The sequence below is a fragment of the Ctenopharyngodon idella genome, chromosome 21, assembly GCF_019924925.1.
Source record: "Ctenopharyngodon idella isolate HZGC_01 chromosome 21, HZGC01, whole genome shotgun sequence".
Classification (NCBI taxonomy): Eukaryota; Metazoa; Chordata; class Actinopteri; order Cypriniformes; family Xenocyprididae; genus Ctenopharyngodon; species Ctenopharyngodon idella.
The window spans coordinates 26,727,377-26,750,753 of NC_067240.1; the positions used below are offsets into that span (position 1 = coordinate 26,727,377).

At 38.5% G+C, this 23,377-nt stretch overlaps 1 protein-coding gene and 1 long non-coding RNA gene across 2 annotated transcripts in view; both read left to right on the plus strand.

Annotated features, from left to right (window-relative positions):
* Positions 1 to 23,377, plus strand: part of LOC127504122 (uncharacterized) — a 1,137,365-nt gene that overhangs the window by 733,135 nt on the left and 380,853 nt on the right. The window lies entirely within an intron of this gene.
* The window catches only part of gabra3 (gamma-aminobutyric acid type A receptor subunit alpha3), a 222,200-nt gene that overhangs the window by 76,158 nt on the left and 122,665 nt on the right, over positions 1 to 23,377 (plus strand). The window lies entirely within an intron of this gene.

Here is a 23,377-nt window from a genome sequence, read left to right on the forward strand (position 1 = left end):
CGGTCACTTGCTTCCTTCCTGAATGAATCAGTCATTTGAACAAATCGGTTGAATGAATGAATGAATGAACTCATTAAGACAGTGACTTGCTGCCACCTACTGGCAGTTTAGTTTCATATTTAAAGTACATTTTAATTAAAAAGTTAAAATTAGAAATAATTCCATATTTAAATATTTAATCAAATTTATGTAGACAAATTGTAAATGCTGTGTAAATATTAATGCCACTTCTCATTCTTTGTCACCTCTGTATTGCAAAGCTGGATTTTGTTGATAATGATTTCATTTGATTGGTAACAGCCCTAATGTATAGGCTACTAGGCTAGTATTAATTTTTATTTCTTCAGGTCTTAAAAAGGTCTTAAAAAGCCTTAAATTTGACTTTAAAAAATGTACAGCAACCCTGAAAAAAAAAAGAAAAAAGTAAGAATTAATTTGACTAATACATTTTTTCCCCCCAAGGATTCTATAGATATTGCGATATATCGATATTGTGAATTATTTTGGTCACAATAACCATGGTGTGAAAAATCTAATATCGTGACAGCCCTAATCTTGACAATAAAAAATTTTACTCAGCATTTTCACTGGCCACAATTTTGACATCAATACCATTTTTTAATATTATCTCATAATTTGGCAGCAGGCTTATTAGGCTGCTGTCACTTTAAGACCTGACGCATGAATCCATTATACTGTTACACATGTTTTCTTTCTGTTTACTGTTTACATTCACTTAAAACATAACTGACTGTGTTTACATAAATACTTGCCAAGACCGGCATTTTGACATTATTTTGTGTGTATTTGACTGTTTAAGCGCAATAAGTGGCAAAAAAGAACTCAATTTAGCACTGAGAGGTGGCTTTATGTGGGTATGAGCACAAAATCTGCAGGAATGAGTAAAATTATGCACAATACTTGCAATCCCATGGCAAAATTCAAGCTCTGTAACACTAACAATATTCATCTGTAGCAAATGAAGTGAGTGAGTGAGGGGAGGAGGGTTTGTGTGTCACTCGCTGTCGGAGAGATGAAAGAGAGAAAAAGCGCAGCTGGTATCGTGTATCTATTTTGTGGAAAATGAGTATTGGAAGCATTTCAGATATTTCAGTATCAATATGTATCGAAAAATTTATATTTTTGACACTACATTGAAATTAGTTTATTATTTCAGATGCATTTCTAAAAGACTACAATTGAAAATTCAACCTGCCAAAGCGGCTAGTAGGAGTGACTGTGTTACACGCCACTGCTGAAATCCACCCTCATTTGGCAGGTTAGCGGGTGTTAAAGTCAAGCCCTGGTCAGAAGAATGTCTGTTGGTGTCAGATGTATGTTCAGTTTGTTTTATGTTTTAGTTGTGATTTTCCCTGTCTGTCTGTCTGCCTGTTTCCCTAGGTAGTGTCTGTGGTTACGGATTATGTCATTGCACCTGTTTCAGTTTCTGTTAATTAGCTACCATGTGTATTAAACTTTCTGTTCTCAAAGTTCTTGTTTCGGTGTCGTCAATGTATATGTTGTTGTTTAATGTGGTTGTGCTATTCTGTTTCCCTTGTGATCTTCTGTGTGTTCTTGGTTGGATTTACTATTAAATACTGTTTATTGTTTGTTATACTCCATCATCGTGAGTTTACTGTAACACGTGACAGCTGGGGAGCATCAAAATAAAGTGTTATCAGATATTACGCAGACTGTCCACTAATACTCTAATGACTGCTAGCTGACATGTAGTTGCAAAATTACTTAGTAGAGTGCTTAAAGTGGACCATCGAAATAAAGTGTTGCCAAAAGTTACAGACAGAACAACAAATGCTACCATGATGTAAGAATATATTTTTAATTATAATATGACTTGGATTGTTTATATATTTAATGTTAAAAAGTTAGCACTCCCATCAGAAAATGTGAATCACCAAAAGAAGGGAGACGAGGATTTACAACAATGGACAGATGTATCATAGCAAGGTAACACAGTTGTAACTTAATTGCCAATTGGTACATGAAAATCAAATAAACCATCTAATAATTGTATTAACTGCAACTTTATTTACCCTGTTATGATATTTCTGTATAGTAGTAATCATAAACAATCTGTTCTCATAAATAAACTCATCAAGATTGACAGCTGATGAACAAAATCCTTTGGTGGGTTGTGGTAATTTTTTTCTTGAGAACTATTTGAATGAACTATTTACAGATTTATGGTCTTGTTCTGATGCAACACTTCTCCTTGCTCCTTGTCATACATGTCTGTATTGAACAAAGCCAGCATCTCTTCTGTTGGTTTGAACTGATGACAGCAGATTCCTTTGCATGAAGGCTCGAATGTGAAGGATGTTCTCCCAGGCCCGGCGCCAGGACACACATCCCAGCATAAACGCTCCAGATAAATTATTTGTTATTACGGCGTCTACATTCACAAAACCACTGTTCATTTTAACAGAAAAGCAAGCATACTGTATGCGTGATTTGGCAGCCAGTTGCCTTACCTAATACAACAAAATCCTGCGGTTCCAGAATCAAATCACAGAGGGTGCTTCTGAAATTAGTGGGGGTATTTTTGTCTCGTCCTTTGCTATATGGTTATCACTGTGTCAGTCATTGCAATTTCAAGAGTGAATCCCGCATTTATATGTGGATGGGACTATTGAAGCATGTACATGGCTGCTTGTCAGGCATGAAAAACAAAAGTTTTATTCAAATTCTGAATATATTTTATTAATTGTTATACTGTATATCACCTAGACAGCGTGCAATGAGAGCTCCCTTTATAATCACTAAAAAGCTGTCACTCATTCATCACAATCTCACAGAGTTCAATTATATTAATCAGTGAAGCTGACTACACAATGAATCTCTTATTTACTGTACATAATGTCTACACTTTGTTAGAGAGGATTTGCGAGCGTGCAGAACTCAGCACTGGACAAAAACTGGATTCTAACTTAAACACCACTGCGAAAACACGTTGTAAATGGAATAGTTTGACATTCTCCAGAGTGCAAAAACAGATAAGCACTGGATCGTTTGCCAGCTCTTTTTCGCTAATATGCTATTATTATGAAGAAAACAGACCAGCAGTTATGGGCAGCTTTTCCCTCTAAAAGCAATCAGAAGCAGCAGCAGGCAGTGGTTTGAGTGAGAAAATCACACGCTAGTATCAAGTCCGTCTCCCTCGGTCCGGAGATCCCCCATGGCCCCCCCTCTGGTTACGGGCTTGCGTTCTCCAAAAGGGTGTCCTTCATTCTGCTGCGCAGTTTCTGTCTTTATCAAATTCACCTTCGGGAATGTGCGTTCAACCGCTGCATTGCTGAATGGCAATGCCAGCGGCGAAAGAGCAAAAGACCCAAGTTCATAAAAATCTTGGTCCCCGGCAGCATCCCTGTGGTTTTTCACGTCAATCCAGAACTTCTCCGCTTGGCAGTCCTCTTTGTATTCCCATGACAATGTGCCCAGGACTCTTCACTGTTGATCAAGCTTTTCAAGATCTCCTGTGTACAGGCAAAAAATGACATAGATGCGAAATGAGTTTTTTTCTAACTGTTGAGCACTACAGACTGAAGTTGCTGCATATTAGTGATCAAACATTGTTTGATTTGCCTGACAAATTCAAGCAGGTATTCTTTTCAGCGGGGTTAATGTTCTTTGCAATGTATATGCATTGTATATGCAATTTGCTTGTAGTTTTGCTGACGGATGGTGCAATCTAAATTTTTGGCAGTTTGATTGCGTATAATGAGCACAGTTGAATTAAGTGACACACACATTTCACAAACACAAAGTTGGGGTTGTATTAGAGGTCGACCGATAGTGGATTTTACCGATACCGATAACTAGGTTGGACCGTACTTGCAGAAAACTGTTTAAATCAACCGGTAGGTTTTAAAATGGATACTGGATAAAAAACCAAACATAACACTCCAAGTAAAACAGTGCTGAACTTTAATACACACACACACACACACACACACACACACACACACACACACACATACACACATAAATTAGATTAATAAATATTGAAGTAAATAAGACATGCATTCAAACTGAAACAAAAAGTAACAGTAAAAATGTATTAGTAAATGTTGAAATTAACAAGCTAACAATGAACAATACTTCTACAGCATTTATTAACCTTAGTTTAAGTTACAAATCTTATTGTAATTCATATAAATCCAAACAGTTATGCTTAAAGATGCCCATCTTTAAATATCTATGCAAAGGCCAGAGCATTAAAATTACATAAATGTATATTACATGTATAGTTTTTCACTTTATTTGCTTCTATTTTAGAACACTTGATGATTTTCTAATCAAAATAACTACATATGTATTGCAGTGTTTATAAAAAAGAACTGAAATCAGATGCGTTTCTGATTTGTTTATATGTTTCTGTCGGCTGCATGAACAATTTTGTCGGATGCATGAACAATTTGCTTTCTCATGTCACTAGCTTTAAATATGCAACTTCGTCGGCTAATGAATGCATAAGTGACCAGCTGAATATAAACTAATGCAAACAGATGGTAACAATCGTGACATTAAACATTTGGGTCAGATTTGTGTGTATTTTTTGTCACATTGTTTTAACCGCTTGAGCTACTACTAGCGTCCTCTCAGCCTTGACGGCAAACATAGGCTACTGCTGTTCTTCCTCTGCTCAAAAGATGAATTACTTTATAATGATATGAAAACGTACTGTAGTGTTCTGTATTCATACTGTTTCGCTGTCGGTGTTTTAAATGCGCATCTGAAGTGTCAGCGCTCTCTGTGCAACGCACAGCCTCACGTGTCAAAATAAACAGCACGAGGCATCAGTGATTCTGCTTCTAGAGGCCGCTCTCGTACTGTTTGATGACTTCTCAGCCTCTCCCATATAGCTCCAGCAACAGATGCAACCCGGAACAACTATCGGCATGGATTTGTGCTGATAACCAATTGTTCCACCAATCAGCTATCGGTGAAAACCGATGAATCGGTCGACCTCTAGGTTGTACTGTCAAATTTTGGTGACAACCGAGTTGTTCTGTCCACACATTGCATTGCATCCATCAGTTGCAAGCCCGATGCGTCGTTTAGGACAGTGGTAGGCAAGTTCGGTCCTAGAGAGCCGCTGTCCTGCAGAGTTTAGCTCCAACCCTGAAAAAAAACCCTCACCTACCTATAGCCGTAGTAATCCTGAAGAGCTTGATTAGCTTGTTCAGGTGTGTTTGATTAAGGTTGGAGCTAAGCTCTGCAGGACAGCGGCTCTCTAGAACCGAATTTGCCTACCCCTGGTTTAGGACAAAGCTTGTTCTCTAGCAAAAAGTTTAGTAACACTTCTGTTATTGCCGTTGCATCTCCTCCATCCAAATGAACAATCCCAGCACAAGATGACACTATGCGCTGTTGATTTTGACTATAATACTGGACTACAACAGCTAACTGTTTATGCATGCCCATGCATCAGTGCTCTCATCGATAATTAAAGAATATGGTTCCTCTCCTGTATCCTTCAGTAGTTTCCGTTGAATCTCTGAAACAATTACATGCTTAATGAGGGCTGAACATTTAGTCCGGTGCAGTCGAATATCCTTTTGAGCAATTTCACAGCCAAGTTCTCCTGAATGATCTCCTAAATGTCAAAATGCTTGAATGGCAAGCAAAGTGTGCTGCCGCAAAGCTGCGATCTGTTGTATCCTTCATTGCACAGAAAACGAAGGACGCATTTGAAGACAGCATTTGAATTGGGACGGCCTTCGCCGTGCCGCTGAGACGCAATCAGCCTTGAAATGCGGCCTTCGAAGGTTGAAGCCTCTGAATTGGGTTGCAGCTATAGAGCAAAAATTCAAATGTCACTCCATTTATTTTTGCAATGGACAGTAATGCTCTGTACCACTATGAATTCCTGCTGTTCCTCCTGCTTTTTGAGCTAATGCTTTCTCAGGGTTTTGGCCTGGAACATGGTGTTGCCAAATGTGTTTTTCCCAGCCATCAAATGTAAAACACAGTGGCAATGGCAGTAATGGATGAGTGACAGCCAATCATGTACTGACCGTTCAGATTGCCAGCAGAGAAGAAAAAGATTTGAAAAGATGCATTAGAAGGTTAGGTAGAGAAAACAGTCTGTATGAGAGGAGGGGAAAATAGGATCACATGTTAAGTGAGAAAGAGAGATGACACTGCATGGGACAACACAAAGGAAAATAACAAACAAGCTTATTTGTCCCCATTACTCAATGGCCCATTCCTCTGTGTCTCCCCTGAATAGAGAGATTTCAGATCTCTCGCTGCTTTCATTGCACTAATTCTCTTTATTATGGAAGGCGATTGTAACCAGCACCAAGGCTTGTCTGTAATACATGCAGGTAATTCTGAAATAATCAGCAATCAGGCTGACGAGATGGCCTTGAATCTCCCTTTTCTATGTGTAGTTGCTTTCATTATCATATCTGTTCAATAATCAGAGTGATCCACATGTGAATAACACCCTGGAGGAACCCTGGTGGGGGGATTTAAAATGGTTGTATTGTGCATGATTCTTTGGTATCGTAAATGTTTCCACCATTGACACATCTTTCCTTCTGGGCGGACGTCACCTACTTCTCTTATTTTTCAACCCTGTTCCCTTTTGCTCAGTAAGTATGTCATATTACAGAATCGAAATGAGTTGCGAATGCCATTTTATGTCGACTTTAAGCTTATATTTCTATATACTCTACATTGTGTTATGAGTCATGTGTAAGGACCTAAGCCTGCATAACATTATCCTCGATCATATAGTGTTTTACAGATTAAAATAAAAAACATATTCTTGTGACTGACACGGAATTTGCTCTTTTTATTTGATGCTGGTGGTGGGCTATTGTCTCGAAGTAGGAGTATTACATTTGCTTAGAAAATCACAGAAATGTGGCCATGTTGCAGGCACTTTGATGAAGCACTTTTTACCAGAGCTGCTGTTGTAAGAGCTGCTTCAATCTCATGTAGCAGCAGGGAATTAGAGGCACAGTTTGTATTTCAGACCACTCCTTTGTGACATGACCATCTACAGTACAAGTAATCCACACTGCAGGAAACCAGCTACTAATGAAAAACAAACTGTTCAAATGTTTGATACACACCAGTTGTGTTATCATTTCACAGTAAATGTCAAATGAAAGGCTATAATGTAATCTCATTCATAGCTACACCTTTAAAGGGTACACCTCAACTAAACCTGACCCTAAACCTAACAATATTGACAAAATCAAACGTGCGATAAAGACGCATTTGCAGAAGCAACCAGGCCATTTTAGCTTGCTTCTACAATTCTTAATTTCACAGGACTCATACTTGAAAACTCTGTATCGCATGTGCAGTGCTGTACCAGGTAAGCTACCAAGCAAGCAAATAAATAAATAAATAAATAAAACATGCATATGTAGTTGATTATGTAATGCAAACATCAAAATATATTCGTTTACAAATCATGCACTATGGTCAAAATATGTTGATGTCTAAATGACGTCTAAAACCCCCTGTTTTATCATTGGTCATTCACACCTCAGACCCCACAAATCTGGACAAAACATGAGCCTGATGGACTTGTTCTCAAGCCACTTCTTGGTTCTCTTTGCAATTTGGACAGGAAAATAACATCTGATCATTCCTCTTTAGATAACAACTTTTCATTTGAGGGAAGCAAGCCAATTCTGCAATATTCTCCTGTACTCCAAAGCATTAAATTACTCTTCACAGTGAAGTATCTCACCAATACCAGCAGCTAAAAAGGCTCCCCACACAATGACACCTCTTCCTCCATGCTTCGTTGTAGTAGAGATGCATTTATTATTTTATTTCTCAGCAGATTTTCGAAGACACCGCTCTGCAGCATCACCATGTAACTTGTGCTTTATTGTTCAGTTCAGAATTAAAATTTCCTGATAATTTACTCACCCCCATGTCATCCAAGATGTTTATGTCTTTCTTTCTTCAGTCGAAAAGAAATTAAGGTTTTTGAGGAAAACATTCCAGGATTTTTCTCCATATAGTGGACTTCACTGGGGTTCAACGGGTTGAAGGTCCAAATGTCAGTTTCAGTGCAGCTTCAAAGAGCTCTACACGATCCCAGCTGAGGAATAAGGGTCTTATCTACCGAAATGATCAGTCATTTTCTAAAAAAATAAAAATAAATAAATAATAATAATAATATACTGTTTAACCACAAATGCTCGTATTGCACTGCTCTGCGATGCGCTACGCATTATGTAATCACGTTGGAAAGGTCACGCGTGACGTAGGCAGAAGTACCGATCCAGTGTCTACAAAGCGAACGTGCAAAGACTAAGTCAGAAAATGACCTATTGTTTCACTAGATAAGACTCTTATTCCTCATCTGGGATCGTGTAGAGCCCTTTGAAACTCTATTGAAACTGCAATTTGGACCTTCATCCCATTGAACCTCAGTGAAGTCCACTATATGGAGAAAAATCATGGAATGTTTTCCTTAAAAACCTTAATTTCTTTTCGACTGAAGAAAGAAAGACATTAACATCTTGGATGACATGGGGGTGAGTAAATTATCAGGAAATTTTAATTCTGAAGTGAACTAATCCTTTAATTCTGTCTTTGATGTTTTTCTGAGACAGCAATGGCTTTTTAAGTAGTGCATTTGCTTAAATTTAGCTAATTTCCTGACCAATAATTTGTGGTTAAGATAATTAAAAGCTTAATCTTTAGCCATTTTGGTCTTTTGCCCAGGAGTGTATGTATGTGCACATAGGCCTAAACTGTACTGGTTCATGTTTAGAGCACTAGAGTATATGAAACATGTCCATAAAAACTTGAAACACGCTTGCTCCAGTCCTGAAATGAACTGTGATCCGTGTTGCGAGTGTTGTTAAACTCACTGCAGCATTCTGTGTGTTAAATATTGTTACAGTCACATTTTCCATGTGTTGGTAGTCAAACTCCAGCTCTGACCGCATCGTGTGGAAAATACAAACAACACTTTTGTGTTACTGTACTGAGGAAACATTCACTTACATCATGTGTTTGAAGGACAACAATGCAAAGCCAAACATCCCACCCTACAAAAACTCATTTATAGGAGATGGCACCCCCACCCCCACAAATGGATACAGGACATTGCATATTATTATTCTACAAACCCGATTCCAAAAAAGTTGGGACACTGTACAAATTGTGAATAAAAAAGGAATGCAATGATGTGGAAGTTTCAAATTTCAATATTTTATTCAGAATACAACATAGATGACATATCAAATGTTTAAACTGAAAAAAAAAAAATATATGATTTTAAGGGAAAATAAGTTGATTTTAAATTTCATGGCATCAACACATCTCACAAAAGTTGGGACAAGGCCATGTTTACCACTGTGTGGCATCCCCTCTTCTTTTTATAACAGTCTGCAAACGTCTGGGGACTGAGGAGACAAGTTGCTCAAGTTTAGGAATAGAAATGTTGTCCCATTCTTGTCTAATACAGGCTTCTAGTTGCTCAACTATCTTAGGTCTTCTTAGGTCTTCCTCTTTATGATGCACCAAATGTTTTCTATGGGTGAAAGATCTGGACTGCAGGTTGGCCATTTCAGTACCCGGATCCTTCTTCTACGCAGCCATGATGTTGTAATTGATGCAGTATGTGGTCTGGCATTGTCATATTGGAAAATGCAAGGTCTTCCCTGAAAGAGACGACATCTGGATGGGAGCATATGTTGTTCTAGAACTTGGATATACCTTTCAGCATTGATGGTGCCTTTCCAGATGTGTAAGCTGCCCATGCCACACACACTCATGCAACCCCATACCATCAGAGATGCAGGCTTCTGAACTGAGCGCTGATAACAACTTGGGTTGTACTTGTCCTCTTTTGTTCCCGATGACATGGCGTCCCAGTTTTCCAAAAAGAACTTCAAATTTTGATTCGTCTGACCACAGAACAGTTTTCCACTTTGCCACAGTCCATTTTAAATGAGCCTTGGCCCAGAGAAAACGCCTGCGCTTCTGGATCATGTTTAGATATGGCTTCTTTTTTGACCTATAGAGTTTTAGCCGGCAACGGCGAATGGCACGGTGGATTGTGTTAACCGACAATGTTTTCTGGAAGTATTCCTGAGCCCATGTTGTGATTTCCATTACAGTAGCATCCCTGTATGTGAAGCAGTGCCGTCTAAGGGCCCGAAGATCATGGGCATCCAGTATGGTTTTCCGGCCTTGACCCTTACGCACAGAGATTGTTCCAGATTCTCTGAATCTTTGGATGATATTATGCACTGTAGATGATGATAACTTCAAACTCTTTGCAATTTTTCTCTGAGAAACTCCTTTCTGATATTGTTCCACTATTTTTCGCCGCAGCATTGGGGGAATTGGTGATCCTCTGCCCATCTTGACTTCTGAGAGACACTGCCACTCTGAGAGGCTCTTTTTATACCCAATCATGTTGCCAATTGACCTAATAAGTTGCAAATTGGTCCTCCAGCTGTTCCTTATATGTACATTTAACTTTTCCGGCCTCTTATTGCTACCTGTCCCAACTTTTTTGGAATGTGTAGCTCTCATGAAATCCAAAATGAGCCAATATTTGGCATGACATTTCAAAATGTCTCACTTTCAACATTTGATATGTTATCCATATTCTATTGTGAATAAAATATAAGTTTATGAGTTTATGAGTTGAGTTTTATTCACAATTTGTACAGTGTCCCAACTTTTTTGGAATCGGGTTTGTATATTATATTACATTAAATTGTATTCATATTTATGTGAAAGCTGCATTACATGGGTTCGTTCATTCAATAGTATTCTTGTGCCCAAAGTGAAAGTAATGTAGAGTGTGCAGAAATAAGAGGGGAGGGTCTCAATGAAATCCAATTGCAAGTGATCACAGGAGACGCATTTGAAACACATAATACCAGTTGTAAACAGCAATGCTTCCTGGCTGACCACTTGTGATTGGATCATCGAAAAATCTTAATACCAGGTGGAAACAGGGCTTTTCTTTCACTATATTTACTATTATATAATAATAATAATAATAATAATGTATATAATTTGAGGACATTAGCAATATGTGGGAGACTCCCAGAACTTCCAGGAGAGGTGGGACATCTGCAAAGCTGAACAGGCAGAGGTGAACGAACAGCGCTGAAACAAAATGTCTTTTGTGACATCTGAATCTCCACTCTAATGTGATCTCATGCATAATACAGTGCAGTGATTCGATTAAAAAAGTTCATTCTCATAAATAATGCGGAGAAAAGCTCAGCCACGGCAGCTAATCGCCGCTCCGCGTTTACCTCACATTTTGTTACATTGGTTCAACTTTGCATTTTAAACCAGAAGAGCGAAATATCTCAGGAAAAAAAAAAAAAAAAAATTCCCCTTGATAATAATCATGAGTGCAGTTGTTTTCACTCATGTGCAACCTTGTACATTTCTGTTAACATCTCAAAAAATGTGTTTAACATACTATTGTGCAAGGAACTGGGCAAAATAAGTCTTTATTAATCCATAATCTGCCCCTGTAATCATAATTTATGAGAAAAGCAATGTTGTGTTTTTCATACAAAAAACAATTAAGGTGATTTATTCTGTCAAGCTCCAAAAAGGATAATAAGCACTATAAAAGTGTCATTAAGGTTGTCCGTGGTTTATTGACATATGAGAACGTCCACAATAACGAAAAGGTTTTAGATTTGGTTGTTCCTTTAAAGATGTAACCACTCTATTTAATAAGATGTATTATGAATGCATATGAATCTTCACAGAAAGTGTTACCACGCTTTTTGAGAAATACAGCAATGCAGCCCAAATTCTTGATTTCACACCCTTTGATTTCTCCTCACTTTTTTTCCTGCAAATAAAATCTCTATTTGGTTGCTTAAGTGGATTAAAGAGGTTGGCTGAATTGAAGTGAATTAAACAGATCATTAGATTGATCGCTTCGTTGGATGCTGTTCCACTCAGAAAACAGTACAAAACTCTCAGCTGTCTGCCTGTTGTCTCTTGGCGGTCTCCGAGCAACAGCATGTCTGCCGCCTGCCTTTTGAGCATCTAAGCTCATTTTAGGTGAGCAAATTCTTTCCAGCACAATTTGCGCAGTAGCTTGCGTCCCGTTAGTTGGCACCACACTTGCTCATGTCAGACATTCTTGTAGAGCCTGTGCCCTGCAGATAAGCGCTGCGATGTGGATGACTTCACAGCTCGCACAAACTGGCTAGCAGCTCAGTGGCTGGGATCATCCTTTTCTGCTGCTCAGACAAAGATATTCAAAGTAGCTTCAATTAGGAGCCAAACTAAGGTGGTCTGCCCACAATCTTTTGGTCTCATATAAACTGGCTAGTATATCTGCATATACAAATTAACCTCTAAGAAAAGAACCTGTATGCCATTCCGTGAGAGTTTAAGAGCATTTCTAATTATCAAAATGACAAAAATAGTACCCATGGAGTACATCCTGATTGGCTAAATTGTTTTAATAATTAATCATATTAATTTCCAGTAGACCGGAATATAACAACTCATCATTGTAACACCATGGGAAATCAGCGATTCATTTATAGCAGGAACATTTTGCAATTACTTTAATCTCATAAGATGCAGATAGAGATTAAATTATAAATTGTAAGATTTCATCTTGTTCAGTGGCATTAACACATGTACTCTCACCTGCTGAGCCATAACATTGAACTCACACACACACAGACAAAATCCCAATAGTCCTGGTATAAAACATAACAAAAAAAGAAACAATAAATAAATAAATAAATAAAAGCATTAAAGGATTAGTTCACTTCAGAATTAAAATTTCCTGATAATTTACTCACCCCATGTCATCCAAGATGTTTATGTCTTTCTGTTCAGTTGAAAATAAATTAAGGTTTTTGAGGAAAACATTCCAGGATTTTTCTCCATATAGTGGACTTCACTGGGGTTCAACAGGTTGAAGGTCCAAATGTCAGTTTCAGTGCAGCTTCAAAGAGCTCTACACAATCACAGACGAGGAATAAGGGTCTTATCTAGCCAAATGATCAGTCATTTTCTAAAAAAAAAAAAAAAAAAAAAAAAAATTATATACTTTTTAACCACAAAAGCTCGTCTTGCACTGCTCTGTGATGCGCCATGCATGACATAATCACGTTGTAAAGGTCACGCGTAACGTAGGCGGAAGTACCGCGATAGGACAAAAAAACTCCATCTCATTTTCTCCTCCAACATCAAAATCGTCTGACATTGTTGTTTACCTTTTTTTTTATTTTATTCTATTTTATTTTTGTAAAGGGCATTTGACTTAGTCTTTGCATGTTCGCTTTGTAGACACTAGATCAGTACTTCTGCCTACATCACGCGTGACCTTTCCAACGTGATTATGTAATGCGTGGCGCATCGCAGAGCAGTGCAAGACGAGCATTTGTGGTTAAAAAGTATATAAATTTTTATCTTTTTTTTAGAACATTGTTTCGCTAGATAAGACCCTTATTCCTCGTCTGGGATCATGTAGAGCCCTTTGAAGCTGCACTGAAACTGACATTTGGACCTTCAACCCGTTGAACCGCAGTGAGGTCCACTATATGGAGAAAAATCCTGGAATGTTTTCCTCAAAAACCTTAATTTCTTTTCGACTGAAGAAAGAAAGACATAAACATTATCAGGAAATTTTTATTCTGAAGTGAACTAATCCTTTAAAAGCAAAGTTTAACATGTAAAAATTCAAGCATCTTATAAATCTTTCTCAAACATCACCATCTGAGGGTTTATTTTGTTTTTCTGTTAGAAAGTGAAGTGTTTTTTCCCATCATCCCTCTGAAGAGGAGCTCAAGTGGTCACATTGTCCTCTCGGCCTACAATGCTGCAGTAGGGATAAAAACTTAAAACCCATTCTCACTTCTCACTTAAGCTTTGGAGGGGTTTTTCCCCCCGTTTGAAGTGGCTTAGCATTATCAACACCTTTCATTTGGGGTTGACAAATCCCCATACTGCATCTCACAGTTCATTAGCTCAACATATTATACAACAAGCCAGTAGCCACCATTTTTGAGCCCATCAGGAGCTTATTGCTGGAGTTTCTTTTGTAGCATTGGGCCCAGGTAGAATCCACTTCTCCTGTGGTTTCCCCCAATCTCATTTATTCTTCTAATGCTCAAAAGTAGGTCACAACCCAGTGCCCCAGCAGGGCATATGTAAGGGAAGCCCCAAACACTCTTTCTTCTTCTTCTCTTGTGTGACCTTGCATGGATCAACCAGACCTCTGCACAGGAGTTTTGATCTTCAAATTAATATTTTGACAATACACTTCTATCGGCTTTCCTTTGAACGGCACTTATGCTTTCATATTCAATAAGAATAATGTGTTAGCTCAGCTACTGTATGCCCTACTCTATGATTGTGTTTTATGAAATTAGCCCTCTGGAGACAGCACATATTGTAAATGTGGGGAAAAGGTGATCAGAGCTTATGGATATTGCGTTGTGGATAATAATAATGTCACATCTTACTTTTAAGTCCAAAACTTGCACAAGGACACTGTATAATTCTTTATTAAACAAACGACAATGTTCTTGCTCATTTTTGTTCTTTCATTTTTTTTTTTTTTTTTTTCTTTTCTGTCTCCATCGGGCTTCTTCTGCCATAATTAACACATTCCATGTGCTATAATTAATACAGATGAGTTAAAAGGGATAAAGTAAATTCTTAAGAGTGCGGAAAGGGCTGTGGGAAAAGCAGAAACAGAACGAGGAGAAATGTAATTAAAAGGCTAAAGAAAGCCCAGTGAAACAGGGTTTTAAAACTATTTAAAAGGAATGTTCCAGGTTCCAAGTACAAGTCAAACTCAATGCACAATATCACAGACATTCTGCTGCTTTCATCAGAAAATTATTTCAACTCATCACTCAGTTTATAAAAAAAAGAAACAAAGATTTTGATTACAGTAATGCACTTACAAATAAAAGTCAATTACGCAAATGAACGCAGAAATGTGAAGCTTATATATATTATATTAATTCCACTATACAAAATTTGTGTTTGTCTGTTTAATGGTGGTGTGTATGAACTACTGTATAATTGCAGCACAGATTATAAGTTACAAGTTTGAAATGCATAAAAAATAATAATAATAATAATAATAACGTACAAGATTAAAGGGGACCTGTTATGCCCCTTTCACAAGATGTAATATAAGTCTCTGGTGTCCCCAGAATGTGTCTGTGAAGTTTCAGCTCAAAATAACCTAGAGATCATTTATTATAGCCATTAAATTTGCCCCTATTTGGGTGTGAGCAAAAACATGCCGTTTTTGTGTGTGTCCCTTTAAATGCAAATGAGCTGTTGCTCCCGGCCCCCTTTCCAGAAGAGGGTGGAGCTTTAACAGCTCGTGCTTCAGTTGCTCAACAACAACAAAGCTGGAGAATCTCACGCAGCCAAAATGAGGATTGTCAGTAACGGTGTTCAGCCTTACATTGTTCAAACCGGAGTCGGACACTGATGGAGAGACTCAGGAAGAAGTTACAACTTTTAGAATGAAACTGGATGTTTCTGAACGGTTAGTAGATAAATTTATGTAGTTGCTGTGGAGTTGATTCGACTCATTGACTAGCATGTGCCGTCATGTTAATCTTTTGTGCAACCTGGGAAGACGCTTGTTGTAGTCCCTACCAGCCGTTTGTTGTAGTCCTTAAATAGTGATTTCTGTAAAAGAAAATATCTCAGAACTTTGAGCGTCGTAACTTTGCAGATGTTGTTTATGCTCAAACAGCAACATCACACACTAAATAAAGTTAAACAAGTGAAATCGCAATCAAGGACCCCGTTAACAAATGATTTGCATGGGCAACACAGCACTTGCCCAAACCTTATTGTTTAGGCCCATAATGCATGCCACAGATATAGCCGCTCCATGACTCATATTATAATCAGAGCTTTCCTTTCATGTTACAGTCATGTTACAGGCAGTGCCACATAAAGACATACTGTTTATACTCGAGTATGTACTGTGAAAGGCAAACAATTGGTTGAAACTAAATGCTTAAGGAGGGAAAAAAGAGATATTTTAAAGAGCACATTGTCCATAAACTCACAAAAGCCCACATATCACTTTTAATTCAAAGCACTGAAGTGACTAAAAAACTAATGAATAAACAATATTTTCATTTGCATGAACAAATTGATAGTAATCATATTTGACAAGCCATAAACACATGCATCTCTACAGACCTCACATGCATTCAGGGATGAACTTGAACTAAACATCAGCTCAGAAGTCAGAACCTTAACAAACTATTGTCTGCTATATTATCTACTGTACTTCATAAATATCTAAAATTTTACATTGTAAAAACAGTGCAATTAAATTGCACAATAAAAAATGAATCCCTTTCCTCTCAGCCTCCATAAAAACTGTGATTATATGATCTCTCTACATGTTGACTGAAAACAGAGATTGCTTCGTTAGTTATTTCAGGATGTGCATCCTTCCCTTAGCAGTCATTAAATCTTTTAAGTAATAAGTAATTTATATTGCATTAAATATTATCCTTTCTTCTAGTAGTGGCAGATCCTGGCACACACAGTCATTCGCCTAGAGCAGTACTTTTCTCTACGGCAGCATGGGAAGTCACTCGTGCAGCTCTGAGACAGGCGTTCCACTTCTTTCACTCATCCAACCATGACCCACACTCTGTTGAAATCACACAATAAAATTCATACAAATATGCTCCCCATTCCTGATACATCCACTAACAGGGGTTTTCATGCTAGAGTCTGAGGATTATTACAGCTGTCAGATTTAAGGCCTGTTCACACCAACACAAATGTTCAACACAGAAATTCGGTCCGGTTTTCACATGTATTTTTTTATGTTTAGACCAATCTGAAAAAAATAAAATGGCAAACAGGCTGAATGGAAATGCCGCTTCACTCTCTGACGGTATAAAGCAGAAATACCTCAGTACACTAAGCACTGTGCCGCCTTACTTAAAGAATTAAGGAAGAAGTCAAATAGTATTTACATGTTTTCATGAATTCACTATCATAACAAAATACATTTACATATTTACACAACTTTTGCACATATATTTGCAGTCTTGATAAATTGATGCTGGTAGCCGAAAGTCAAAACCAGTCTGCAGATTTTGGGAAGTCAGAATTGACAGATTTCACAGAAATCATGTGGTGTATGATGGGCACGGACTATGCTAGCTTCAGGCTGTTATTCCATCCAGTCAGAGGATATCAAACATGTCTGATATTTTGAACTGATTTTAGAACACATACAGTATCTAGCAAGTAGACCCCTCACATTTTTGTAAATATTTTATTATATCTTTTCATGTGACAACACTGAAGAAATGACACTTTGCTACAATGTAAAGTAGTGAGTGTACAGCTTGTATAACAGTGTAAATTTGCTGTCCCCTCAAAATAACTCAACACACAGCCATTAATGTCTAAACGTCCAAAATGTCCAAATTGGGCCCAAAGTGTCAATATTTTGTGTGGCCACCATTATTTTCCAGCACTGCCTTAACACTCAGGGGTCGGCTGGTCGCGCCGGCGATACCACCTCGGTTTTTTTCTTACCAGTGTGAAAGAGACTCAAAATACTCTGTCAATTTTGCACATACAATTAAGAGTTATACACCATTTTAATCTGTGAAATATCTTCTTTTATTTGTGTACACTCAGAGTAAAAACAAAATGTTGTGCTTTTTGCAAAATAAAGAAAACTAACATGATGCGTGATCTGTTGTCTCCCTCTGAACGAAGTTTAATCTGATAGTTCTCAGAAAATGAACTGTAACTTAGTGAATACTAATGACACAAAAATGAGACTTATGTCTAAAGAAAAGTTGAAATGTCAGGTTTTAAATCTTGTAAGTCAAATCGAAAACAAAAATTTTCTGTTTATGTAATCTGAATGAAAAGTGACATGTCAGTCGTCCGTGATTCAGCTCATTATCCGCTAATTCGGCCACACCTACGGAGCGAGCGCTATTCAGACGCAAATTCTGAGGCAATACATGTATACATCGTCGCAATAGTGTATTTATTATCTTCAAAAGTGTCTATCTGCATGTTATAGCCATGGTTAGCGATCTCTGGAAGCCTCTGTTAGTTCCTGGAATGTCACATGATATGCCTGTTCTTCACTGAGTCATTTGTGGACTAAATGTGCACAGAGCTCCCTCCGGCTGCAAGTATGAATTGAAAACACAGTATCCAGCGCTCATAGTGATGACAATAAATATATTGAATAAATATTACTCCTCTGTATAGAAAATTGACATAAACATATGAGAATCCATCACTATTTCTCCAAATGTGCATGCTTTTAAGCTAAAAGCCCTGATGGATGTTGTCTTGTCAAAGGTAACAACTCCGTTTTTCATATTCATAACTCCTGACGCATAGGCTATTAACAAATTACGGTCACTATAATAGTAAAACAGAGGTCAAAATGTGAAACTTGAGTCTTAGATCTTTTTAAATGATGTATAGTTTGTCAACTGCACATTAACCCTCTTGGGCATGGAGTTCACCAGAGCTTCACAGGTTGCCACTGGAGTCCTCTTCCACTCCTCCATGACAACATCACGGAGCTGGTGGATGTTAGAGACCTTCAGCTTCTTTAGCAAGGCAGTGGTCGTCTTGGAGGTGTGTTTGGGGTCATTATCATGTTGGAATACTGCTCTGCGGCCCAGTCTCCGAAGGGAGGGGATCATGCTCTGCTTCAGTATGTCACAGTACATGTTGGCATTCATGGTTCCCTCAATGAACTGTAGCTCCCCAGTGCCGGCAGCACTCATGCAGCCCCAGACCATGACCTCCCACCACAATGCTTGACTGTAGGCAAGCCACACTTGTCTTTGTACTCCTCATCTGGTTGCCGCCACACATGCTTGACAAATAAGTTTATCTTGGTCTCATCAGTTCCAGTAATCCATGTCCTTATTCTGCTTGTCTTCAGCAAACTGTTTGCGGGCTTTCTTGTGCATCGTCTTTAGAAGAGGCTTCCTTCTGGGATGACAGCCATGGAGACCAATTTGATACAGTGTGCGGCGTATGGTCTGAGCACTGATAGGCTGACCCCCCAACCCTTCAACCTCTGCAGCAATGCTGGCAGCACTCATATGTCTGTTTCCCAAACACAACCTCTGGATATGACGCTGAGCACGTGCACTCAACTTCTTTGGTCAAGCATGGCGAGGCCTGTTCTGAGTGGAACCTGTCCTGTTAAACCGCTGTATGGTTTTGGCCACCGTGCTGCAGCTCATTTTCAGGGTCTTGGCAATCTTCTTATAGCCTACGCCATCTTTATGTAGAGCAACAATTCTTTTTTTCAGACCCTCAGAGAGTTCTTTGCCATGAGGTGCCATGTTGAACTTCCAGTGACCAGTATGAGAGTGTGAGAGCGATAACACCAAATTTAACACACCTGCTCCCCATTCACACCTGAGACCTTGTAACACTAACGAGTCACATGACATCGGCGAGAGAAAATGGCTAATTGGGCCCAATTTGGACATTTTTACTTAGAGGTGTACTCACTTTTGTGGCCAGCGGTTTAGACATTAATGTCTGTGTGTTGAGTTATTTTGAGGGGACAGCAAATTTACACTGTTATACAAGCTGTACACTCACTACTTTACATTGTAGCAAAGTGTCTTCAGTGTTGTCACATGAAAAGATATAATAAATTATTTACAAAAAATGTGAGGGGTGTACTCACTTCTGTGAGATACTGTATTGTGTCTCCTAGCAACAAAGATATGCTAATAGAAAGTTTAGTGTAAATATTTAGCGTAGTGACAATATAAAAGCTTAAAAAAAAATATATATATATATATATATTGATTTTTTATAAAATATATAATAATTTCATATAAAAAAAACCTGGTCCTTACAAACATTTGTTATTTTGATTATTTAAAATAAAATCCAGCAACTTCTACATCATCATACTGCCACAAATGAACTGTGGTGCTTTATATGATATACTTGAAGTATAAAGGGAATTTCTAGACTGTTCTGTGCATAGAGACACCCTGTGAGAACCAATGATGGATTATTCACGATTCATTAATTGTGTCTGTCAGTCACACACACACACACACACACACACACACAAAGATTTCGGACTCCAGAGGTGAACAGACATTTAAACTATACTGCCAAAAGTTTTGGGACACCTGCCTTTATGTGCACATGAACTTTAATAACATCCCATTCTTAATCTGTAGGGTTTAATATGGAGTTGGCCCACCCTTTGCAGCTATAACAGCCTCAACTCTTCTGGGAAGGCTTTCCACAAGGTTTAGGAGTGTGTTTATGAGAATTTTTGACCATTCTTCTAGAAGCGCATTTGTGAGGTCAGGCAGTGATGTTGGCGAGAAGGCCTGGCTCGTAATCCCCGCTCTAATTCATCCCAAAGGTGTTCTATCGGGTTGAGGTCACGACTCTGTGCAGGCCAGTCAAGTTCCTCCACACCAAACTAGCTCATCCATGTCCTTATGGACCTTGGGCCATCCTCAAACTGTTCCCACAAAGTTGGGAGCATGAAATTGTACAAAATGTCTTGGTATGCTGAAGCATTAAGATTTCCTTTCACTGGAACTAAGGGGCCAAGCCCAACCCCTGAAAAACAAGCCCACACCATAATCCCCCCTCCACCAAACTTTACACTTGGCACAATGCAGTCAGGCAAGTATTGTTCTCCTGGCAACCACCAAACCCAGACTCATCCATCGGATTGCCATACAGAGAAGCGTGATTTGTTACTCCAGAGAACACGTCTCCACTGCTCTAGAGTCCAGTGGCGGCGTGCTTTACACCACTGCATCCGACGCTTTGCATTGGTGATGTAAGTCTTGGATGCAGCTGCTCGGCTATGGAGACCCATTCTTTCTTGTCCGTAGAAGCTCTCTACGCACAGTTCTTGAGCTAATCTGAAGGCCACATGAAGTTTGGAGGTCTGTAGATATTGACTCTGCAGAAAGTAGGCGACTTCTGCGCACTGTACACCTCAGCATGTACTGACCCCGCTCTGTGATTTTACATGGCCTACCACTTTGTGGCTGAGTTGCTGTTGTTCCCAATTGCTTCCACTTTGTTATGACACCACTAACAGTTGACCGTGGAATATTTAGTAATGAGGAAATTTCACAAATGGACTTATTGCACAGGTGGCAACCTATCACGGTGCCACGCTTGAATTCACTGAGCTCCTGAGACTGACCCATTCTTTCACAAATGTTTGTAGAAGCAGTCTGCATTCCTAGGTGCTTGATTTTATACACCTGTGGCCATGGAAGTGATTGGAACACCTGAATTCAATTATTTGGAGGGGTGTCCCAATACTTTTGGCAATATAGTGTATGTTTATATACATATATACGTCCATTTTCTAAACTGCTTGTCCTCTTGCCTCATGCTGTAGTCTGGGAAAAACTCTGGATGCATTGCCAGTTCGTTGTAATCTAACACACTCACACACTTATTCACACCTATGGTCTATATAATGTTTTCCTAATTCAGAATAGGATCAGATATTGCATATGTAGACATGTTGGGTGAATTCCAAATGAACGAAATGATTTGAATAAAATTTAGCTCATTTGGCTGAAAAAGATTTAAAGATCAATCAGTAACATGGTCTGACCTTCTCATAACTACAGTGTACGGATGAATACAGCTTGCATAAAGAGAGCTTAGTTTATTTATAATCAGGTGCATGGGAACCATTATAATCACTATTCGCAATTCAATTTTGCACAAAAAAAATAAAAATAAAATAAAATCTTGGGGGGACGTGATTATTGTGTAATCGTTTATGAATGACCCATCACTAGTGGGAACTAGAACACTGGAGCTGCTCTGGAATACTGGGCATGCAAGGACATGTATCTCAGCTTCCCAATTACACTCCTCCTAACAGAGTCTGACAGATGTGCGATTTCTAGGTATCTGGAATAGTACTGCATTACAATCAGGTAATTAAAGCTGAGTGCTGTCACAGTCTTGCAGGCAGTTCACTTCTCATTAGAGACCTTTGCGTGGTGCCAGACAGTTAGTCTGACAATGTTTGCACTTTGTAACTTTATTCTTGATATCACTACTGATTCGCAGCCACTGTACATACTGTGTGCTCACCCTAATGGGCCTTGTAATACTTTGCAAGAGTTTTTGCCCTGTGCTTTTTGAAAATGCCAAGTTAGCTGAAGCAGACATTTCAGCTGATGGAAAGTAATGTGGTTAGGAGAGCCCATTTTAGTTTCATGACGGAATAAATTTCTATATTTTTCACTATAGCTTTACCTTTTTCACCATAAGATTGGGTTTGAAGAACATTCTAATCAGCCTATCATGTATTTATGAAAGTTGCGTTGGACAGGAATGTTGTATTTAGACCAACAGCACCAACAATCCAAAATCCAGGATTCAGGAACATGTCTAAATCACATAAAGACGAAGTACTATGAATGGACCAAGGGCCATGTGGTGTGCAAATATTTCATAGGAACACCCTGGCTGCGTGCGTGTGTTGTGAGCATCTTTTCTTTATGCGCCTTGTAACGTTTGGTTTGGTTTTCAGTTTAGGTCAGTTTTCAGTTTCTGTTTCCAAGCACTCTATTTTGTATTTCTCTGTTTTCCTGAGCTTAGTTCTGTTTTCTTTGTTCATGTGTGCCTGTTTTTTACTGATTATGTTCACCTGTGTCTTTTTGAGTTCCTTGTTATCCTGTGTATTTAGTGCCTTTAGTTTGTTCAATTCATTGTCCTGTATTGTCTTTGTTTTTCAAGCAAAGCTGTTTTGTTTGTATTTCTCTGTGTTAGAGTTCTGTTAGGGTCCATTTACACAACACCATTTTCAACTAAAAACTGCAAACTTTTTTATGCAGCCCTCCTCAACTTTTTGATTTGATAATCTGGCCCTCGAATTAAACTACGTGAATAGCCCTGGCATAGGCTGTCTGCCAGAAGCTAGTTATTTTAGTTAATAAAGTTTTAAATATGGATATTTTTCTTACAAAAAACCCATCGCTTCACTTCAGAAGGCCTTTATGAACCCCCTGGAGCCGTGTGGATTACTTTTATGATAGATGAATGTGCCATTCACTACCATTTTAAAGCTTGGAAGAGCCAGGATATTTTTAATATGTAACTCCGATTGTGTTTGTCTAAAAGAAGATAGTCATATACACGTAGGCTGGCTTGAGGGTAAGTAAATCATGGGATAATTTTAATTTTTGGGTGAACTATCCCTATAAGTGAAAAATGTTATAAATGTGTTGAAACCAATGACTAGCTGACCACTCATAAAAGACTTGTTGGACTTTAAGCAACGCTACACAGACTGATCAGTGTATGACATCAAAGTAGGCCTACCATTTACTTC